This window comes from Magnolia sinica, chromosome 12, assembly GCF_029962835.1.
Source record: "Magnolia sinica isolate HGM2019 chromosome 12, MsV1, whole genome shotgun sequence".
Lineage (NCBI taxonomy): Eukaryota > Viridiplantae > Streptophyta > Magnoliopsida > Magnoliales > Magnoliaceae > Magnolia > Magnolia sinica.
Window position 1 is genome coordinate 84,588,489 of NC_080584.1, and position 8,767 is coordinate 84,597,255.

The following is an 8,767-nucleotide window of genomic DNA, read 5'->3' on the forward strand; positions in this document are numbered from 1 at the left end:
TTTTGACAACAAAAATTAAAAAGTTATATAACAAAAGTGAGATAAAAAAAAATGATATTTTGAAAAAAAAATTAAGAAATTAAACAAAATTGTGAAAAAATTGAAAAAATGTAAAAAAATATATATTTTAAAAAAGAAAACTAGATTTTGTATTTTGACAAGAAAAATTGAAAAAAAAAAAGGTATCTATACCAAATTGAATGGATGTGGCCTACAATACACAAGATGGGATTAAAAATATGTAAACGTGAAAAGAAAAAAAGAAGAAGAAGAAGAAGAAGAAGAAGAGTGTTAACTCGAGGTTAAGAAAAAATATACACGTTTAAGAAATAGGAGTGCAAATCAAAGTTCCTCAATACCTTGGTAAAAAAGAAAATGGTCTAAATTCAATAGTAATATCAGATGGTTGAGATTATCCAATCATTGTGATATTAAAATAAGTGTTCTACCCAACATAATAGATGTGCCCTTCAACACAATAGGAGTGCAGACCAAAGGATATTGAAGCATATAGATGTTTAAAAAGAATAATATAAGTTAATGTTCCTCGGGATAGTCAAAAAGAAAATGGTCTAAATTAATCCAACAGCAATTTCAGACAGTTAAGATCATCCAATCAGTGTGACCTTTAGATAGGTACAGGTATGCCAGGTGCAGGGTGGGTGGGTTGCCAACATTAAGAATTGGTACCAAATGCATACATTAGTATAGGTCATTCTCATGTTATCATTTTTCGGCTATTAACTCGTCTCCAAAGCAATGAGATGTAAACTTGCATAGCTTAGATATAGTTTAAGCTACTTGCTAATTAAAAAGGAACTGGAACATAGTTTAAGCCAAATGGAATCTAAAAAAAAAAAAAAGATGACCGACATCCATCCAATCGTACCAAGTCCACCAATCAGGTGGCAGAGATTGTTCCATGAAAGGCATTCCCAGCTCTCCACCCATCTGTAATCGGCCCCCACATATTAGCTCCAAGGACTCCAAAAATAGTAAAACACAACACATAAGTCTCACTAGAAACCCTAGAACTTGCAGAAACACAAGACATTGACACAAACAAATTTTTTTCCAAATAGAATCAAATTAATATCAAAGGTTAGTTTTCAAACACCCACTAGTAGAATCGAACAATCTTTAACAAGAAAACAAAATCAAACCCTACAACCCCTATAATTCAACATACAACCTCATCAAAACAGCAAAATCCAAAGGTGAAAAAAATCATCATAAGAGTGATTTCATGACCCACCTGAGATTATTGAGTTCTTATGATTCAAAATCACATCCTAAATATATGATGGAAAAATATATGGACGATGTCGATATACATAAAATATATCAAGGTGGGCCATACACGGTTAGAGTAACACCCATGAAGGAGTTATCTAAATAGTGAAATGGTACTATAAGGTCACCTCATGGGAACTTCCCATGAGGTTAATCTGTGTGCGCCCCACCATGATGTATGTAGAACATCAACACCATGCATTTGATGTGTCCCATTTAAGTCCAAAAATCAGTCGTATATAAAACTCAGGTGAGCCATAGCATCTAAAACTATGTGAAGACATCCCTAAAACATATAAAAGCATTTAATTGGTGGGGCCCACATGAGTTTTGGATGTGTGTGAAACTTGGGCTGACTCCTCATCCAAGTGGGACACACCTATATAATGAATGGGCTAGATCTATGAACCACATCTAGGTGGGCCCAATAAATGATTATGAATGTTTTAATGGGAGGGTAACCCTCTCAACTATAGTATGTGGTGTGGCCCACCTAAGTCATGGATTGACTTTATTTTTAAGCTCGTGGCCTAAAGTCACAGTTTATGATATCCACATCGTTAATCCATTTCTCTAGATCATTTTAGGGTCCATTTGGACAGGTAGATTGGAAAGGATTGGAAGTTAAATCCCTAGATTGGCAAGGCGTGCCAAACAAACTAGGTGATCTAATCCTGGGATATATAGCAATCCCATGGATCTTAAGACAATCTACTGATAACACCATCATTACCTTTAAATCCCATCCAATCCACCCTAATCTAGTCAAATTTGCCTGGGACATGTTTGGTTCGAGGGATTGGAAGGGATGGGAAGGTTTAATCTAGGGATTGGCCGAGTGTGCCAAATAGACTTGATATAGCAATCTGGGGAAATATAGCAATTCCATGGATCTTAAGACAATCCATTGACAACGCCATCATTACCTTGAAATCCATGCCATCCACCCTAAAACCATTCGATCCCTTCCAATCCACCCATCTAAATAGGCCCTTAGTGGTTGAGTCCACAATTAAAGTATATCTAAAACTCAAGTGGACCATACCACAGAAACAGTGGGAATAATGATTTCCACCGTTGAAATCTTCCTATGGCCTACAGTGATTTTGATTTGTCATCCAACCTGTTCAATAGATCACAAATACATGGATGAATGGAAAACTAAAATATCAACTTGATCCAAAACTTTAGTGGCCTCCCAAAAATTTTCAATGGTAGACGTTCAATTTATACTGTTTCCTATAATGTGGTCCACTTCAGATTTTTATAGGCTTCAATTTTGACCTTACGTAATAAAATTATATGTTAAAATGGATGGATGGAGTGGATAAATTGAATAAATCATAGTGGGCCCCACAGGATGCTTAGGGTATAAGGGGCCCTATAGGGCCTAAAAATATGTCTTATCTAAGCCGTCTATATATTTTAAAATATTATTATAGGGCATGAAACCAAAAATTATCTAGATCGAAGGCTAAAGTGGACCATACGGTAGGAAACATGGAGATTAAATCACATGTATTTGCTATGGTCGGGAACAGATTGGCTACTCCCTCTGACACCGGCCAATGGCTTGTGGTCGGTGCTCTGTGGGGCCCACCATGATGTATGTGTATCATCCATGCCGTCCATCTATTTTTATATATCATTTTATGAGATGATAAAAAAAATGAGTTATATCTCAATCTCAAGTGGACCACATTACAGGAAATAGTGTTGAATGAATTTTGACCATTAAAAATGTTTTGGGGGCCATAACAGTTTTTGATCAAGCTGATATTTTTTTTTTCCCTTCATCTGGGTCTTATAGCCCTGTCATTTGATGTGTCCCCCTTTAAGTCTAAAAATCAGTCGTATGCAAAACTCAGGTGGGCCGTAGCATCTAAAACTATGTGAAGACATCCCTAAAACATATAAAAGCATTTGGTGGGGCCCACATGAGTCTTGGATGTGTATGAAACTTGGTCTGACTCCTCATCCAAGTGGGACACACATAATGAATGGGCTGGATCTATGAACCACATCTAGGTGGGCCCAATAAATGATTATGAATGTTTTAATGGGAGGGTAACCCTCTCAACTATAGTATGTGGTGTGGCCCACCCAAGTCATGGATTGACTTTATTTTTAAGCTTGTGGCCCACCATGGAATGGTGCATCTGACTGACAGGGCAGATCCAAAGTTCAAGTGGACCCACCATAGAAAAGAGTGGGATAGTGACGCCCACTATTGAAACCTTCTTAGGGCCCGCCGTGATATTTATTTGAGATCCAACCTATTTATAAGTTAATACAGACATGGAATAAGGGAAAACATATATATTAGCTTGGTTGAAAACTACATAACATATTAACGATAGAAATTTATTTTTTATTATTTCTTATGGTGTGGTCCACTTAGACCTTTAAACCCTAAACCCTATTGCTTATAACCTAAACCGAAACCTAAACCTATACCTTAACCTAAACCTATAACCTATAACCTAAACCTAAACCTAAACCTAAAACCTAAATGTATTCTCAAATTCCTAAACCTAAACCTACACCTAATCCTAATCTCAACTCCCTAATCTAAACCTAAACCTAAACTTGAAAACCAGAACCTAAACTCGATCCCGAACCCATACCCGATTTTCTAAACCTAAACCTTAACCTATTCTCAATTTCCTAAGCCTATAGCTTATAACCTAAACCTAAGCCTAAACCTAAACCTTAACCTAAACCTAAACCTAAACCTGTAACCTATAACATAAACCTAAACCTAAAACCTAAATGTATTCTCAAATCCTTAAACCTAAACCTACACCTAATCCTAATCTCAACTCCCTAACCTAAACCTAAACCTAAACTTGAAAACCAAAACCTAAACCCGATCCTGAACCCGAATCCGATTTCCTAAACCTAAACCTTAACCTATTCTCAATTCCCTAAACCTATTGCTTATAACCTAAATCGAAACCTAAACCTATACCTTAACCTAAACCTATAACCTATAACCTAAACATAAACCTAAAACCTAAATGTATTCTTAAATCCCTAAACTTAAACCTACACCTAATCCTAATCTCAACTCCCTAACCTAAACCTAAACCTAAGCTTGAAAACTCAAACATAAACCCGATCCCGAACCCGAACTTGATTTCCTAAACCTAAACCTTAATGTATTCTCAAATCCCTAAACCTAAACCTACACCTAATCCTAATCTCAACTCTCTAACCTAAACCTAAACCTAAACTTGAAAACCCAAACCTAAACCTACACCTAATCCTAATCTCAACTCCCTAACCTAAACCTAAACCTAAACTTGAAACCCCAAACCTAAACCCGATCCTGAACCCAAACCCGATTTCCTAAACCTAAACATTAACCTATTATCAATTCCCTAAACCTATATCTTATAACCTAAACCTAAACCTAAACCTAAACCTAAACCTATAATCTATAACCTTAACCTCAACCTCAACCTAAACCTAAACCTGTAACCTATAACCTAAACCTAAACCTAAAGCCTAAATGTATTCTCAAATCCTTAAACATAAACCTACACCTAATCCTAATCTCAACTCCCTAACCTAAACCTAAACTTAAACTTGAAAACCAAAACCTAAACCCGATCCCAAACCCGAACCCGATTTCCTAAACCTAAACCTTAACCTATTCTCAATTCCCTAAACATATAGCTTATAACCTAAACCTAAGCCTAAACCTAAACCTTAACATAAACCTAAACCTAAACCTAAACCTGTAACCTATAACCTAAATCTAAACCTAAAACCTAAATGTATTCTTAAATCCCTAAACCTAAACCTACACCTAATCCTAATCTTAACTCCCTAACCTAAACTTAAACCTAAACTTGAAAACCAAAACCTAAACCCGATCCCGAGCCTGAACCCGATTTCCTAAACCTAAACCTTAACCTATTCTCAATTACCTAAACCTATTGCTTATAACCTAAACCAAAACCTAAACCTATACCTTAACCTAAACCTATAACCTATAACCTAAACATAAACCTAAAACCTAATTGTATTCTCAAATCCCAAAACCTAAACCTACACCTAATTCTAATCTCAACTCCCTAACCTAAACCTAAACCTAAACTTGAAAACTCAAACCTAAACCTGATCCTGAACCCGAACCTGATTTCCTAAACCTAAACCTTAATGTATTCTCAAATCCTTAAACCTGAACCTACACCTAATCCTAATCTCAACTCCCTAACCTAAACCTAAACCTAAACTTGAAAACCCAAACCTAAACCCGATCTTAAACCCGAACCCGATTTCCTAAACCTAAACCTTAACCTATTCCCAATTCCCTAAACCTATAGCTTATAACCTAAACCTAAACCTAAACCTAAACCTTAACCTAAACCTAAACCTAAACCAATAACCTATAACCAATCCCTAAATCTAAAATCTAAATGTATTCTCAAATCCCTAAACCTAAACCTAAACCTACACCTAATCCTAATCTCAACTCCCTAACCTAAACCTAAACTTGAAAACCCAAACCTAAACCCGATGCCGAACCCGAACCCGATTTCCTAAACCTAAACCTTAACCCATTCTCAATTCCCTAAACCTTAACCTATAACCTAACGTAAACCTAAACCTAAGCTTATAACCTAAACCTAAGCTTAAAACTTAAACCTAAACTTAAAATCGAAATGTATTATCAAATCCTTAAACCTAAACCTACACCTAATCCTAATCTCAACTCCCTAACCTAAACTTAAACCTAAACTTGAAAACTCAAACCTAAACCTGATCCCGATCCCAAACTCCGACCCGATTTCCTAAACCTAAACCTTAACCTTAACCTATTCTCAATTCCCTAAAGCTATAATCTATATACTATAACTTATAACTAAAACCTAAACCTTAACCTAAACCTAAACCTTAACCTAAATTAAAACTTATAACCTAAACCTTAACCTATAATCTAAACTTATCACTTATAACCTAAAACCTAATCCTAAACCTAAACCTAAAACCTAAAACCTAAAACCTAAACCTAAACCTATAACCTAAATGTATTATCAAATCCTTAAACCTAGACCTACACCTAATCCTAATCTCAACTCCCTAACCTAAACCTAAACCTAAACTTGAAAACCCAAACCTAAACCCGATCCCGAACCCAAACCCAATTGCTGTAATAATGTAGCCCAATCACATGGCAAGAAACAAGAATGTATCCCTTTTAACACGCCCCTTTTTATAAAGCTTTAATTTTTGTTGTTGTTTCTATTAACTTGAATTGAAACACTTTTTTGCATTATTTGCTTGCATTAGTTTTATTTTAAAAAAGTGCCCACTTTTTTGGAAGAAGTTTATGCAATTCTTCATGATTATAAATTATAATGTTTTGTTGGTTTAATATTTTTTTTTTCAGATGAAAGACACAGAAAATTGTTGCTGATTTTTTTTCTTTTTTTTATTTATGATGTTAAAATTTTATGTATTTATGCGTGGATGAATGTAATGCGGATAAGATTGTTTGTGTTTGGATGGATGTAGTTTATGTTTGGATGAATGTAGTTTATGTTGGATTTACGTAGTTTGGGTTTAGATGGATATGAATGTGAATATAATGAAATATATTATATAACAGGTGTATATCAGGAAGAATACGATGAAATATATTGTAACAGGTGTATATTGATCCTCTCAAATTTTCATAAGGGAGGGTCCATGACAGTCCTTTTTAAGGACGGTTTGTGGCCGTCCTTTGAAGGCTCATAAGAGATGGTCCATGACAGTCCTTTTTAAGGACAGTCCATGACCGTCCTTTTAAAGGACGGCCCATAGCCGTCCTTTGAATGCTGATAAGAGATGGTCCATGACTATCCTTTTAAAGGATGGTCCATAGCCGTCCTTTGAAGGCTTATTAGAGACGGTCTATGACAGTCCTTTTTAAGGACGGTCCATGACTGTCCTTAAAAAGGACTGTCGATGGCTGTCCTTTAAAGGCTCATAAGAGACGGTCCATGGCCGTCCTTCTTAAGGACGGTCCACGACCGTCCTTTTTTTGTCAATAAAAATGATGGTTTTCGACCGTCCTTTAAGTAATACGACACGTTAAAATTTGACAGCCCTTGCGACGGTCCATGACCGTCCTTTTTGGTCATTTGAGACGGTTTTGGACCGTCCTTTTTTTTAAATATAGTTTTGGCATAGTGAACTATCAAGCTTCCCAGTGGGCAGACTAACCAACTAAAATCTTTGGGTAAAACCAAATCTTTAATTTCTTATTAGGCAACACAGGGGTGACCACAGCCCTAAGGATCCACCACCTGACAAATAGTTCACAACCAATATGTCCTCATCCGCTATTACCTGGGCAAGATGTGGAAACTTGTTCATCAAGGAGGACTCCAACACCCAAACATCCTTTCAAAATTTAACTCATGAATTTTGCTTTCATGCTAAAGATTCCTCTCCACACTCTAGATGCTCTATACTAGAAGCATTTCTTATCCGCTAACCCCTCTCTTCACACCCATATTTGGAGGCAATGGATTTTCTCCAAAGAGAACCTTCCTCTATCCCAAACCGCCATTGCCACTTCCCTAGGAGAGTTAAGATCATAATTTTCAAAACTCTTACATTCTTCCTCTCTTGACGATTACGATATTCTTCCTTAATAAAATACCCTGAATTACTACCCTTAAACTGAGGGAGTGTTGAGCCCTAGAAATTACTCTACTAGTTGCCCTTGGAGATGGCCTCTGAGGATTCAACCCTAATATTAAACACCCTATTATTGGGCTCTCTCCAGATTGACCACAACATAGTCACCAGCTGCAGGCCCCACATATCTTCTTCCTTTTCCCTCAGCCTCCCATTTCCAAAACTAGAACAATTTTACCAAGCATCCCGACATGACCAACCTAATAACAAGATAAAGCTAAGAAATTGTACAAAATTGAAGATGCAAAGTTCCACTGGATAAAACGATTGAGTTACTGATTCTACGCACATCTGCACATCCATTTATAATCATCATATTCTGCCTCTAGATATGGTTGATGTCAATTAAAATTTTCACTAAAAAAGAACAAGAAACTTAAGACAAGGTCAAAATGGTGGCGTTATGGAAGGGATCAAACTGCTTCGCAATACAATATGCGATCCCTAAATACGATTGAGAAATTTGAAAGGAGTATTTTCATTCATCAAGCTGTAAAGAGATGGGGCACCTCTCAGTTTTAATTGGTCAAATTTCCCAATATCCATTGAGATACCAACCTTTTTGGCTGATAAATCCTATTTGGCTCTGATACAGTTATGGGTTTTAGGTTCATTAATGTAGTTATCAGACTCTGCTTGACCCCATGAGTTTCACAACACAGAGATAAACTAAGTTACCTAAATTGCAAAACCCCCTATGTTTTTCATTTTGAATCACATGATCCTGATTATGAATCATTTCTTATTTTGGTTTGTAGGAAGCCGTTTATTGTGT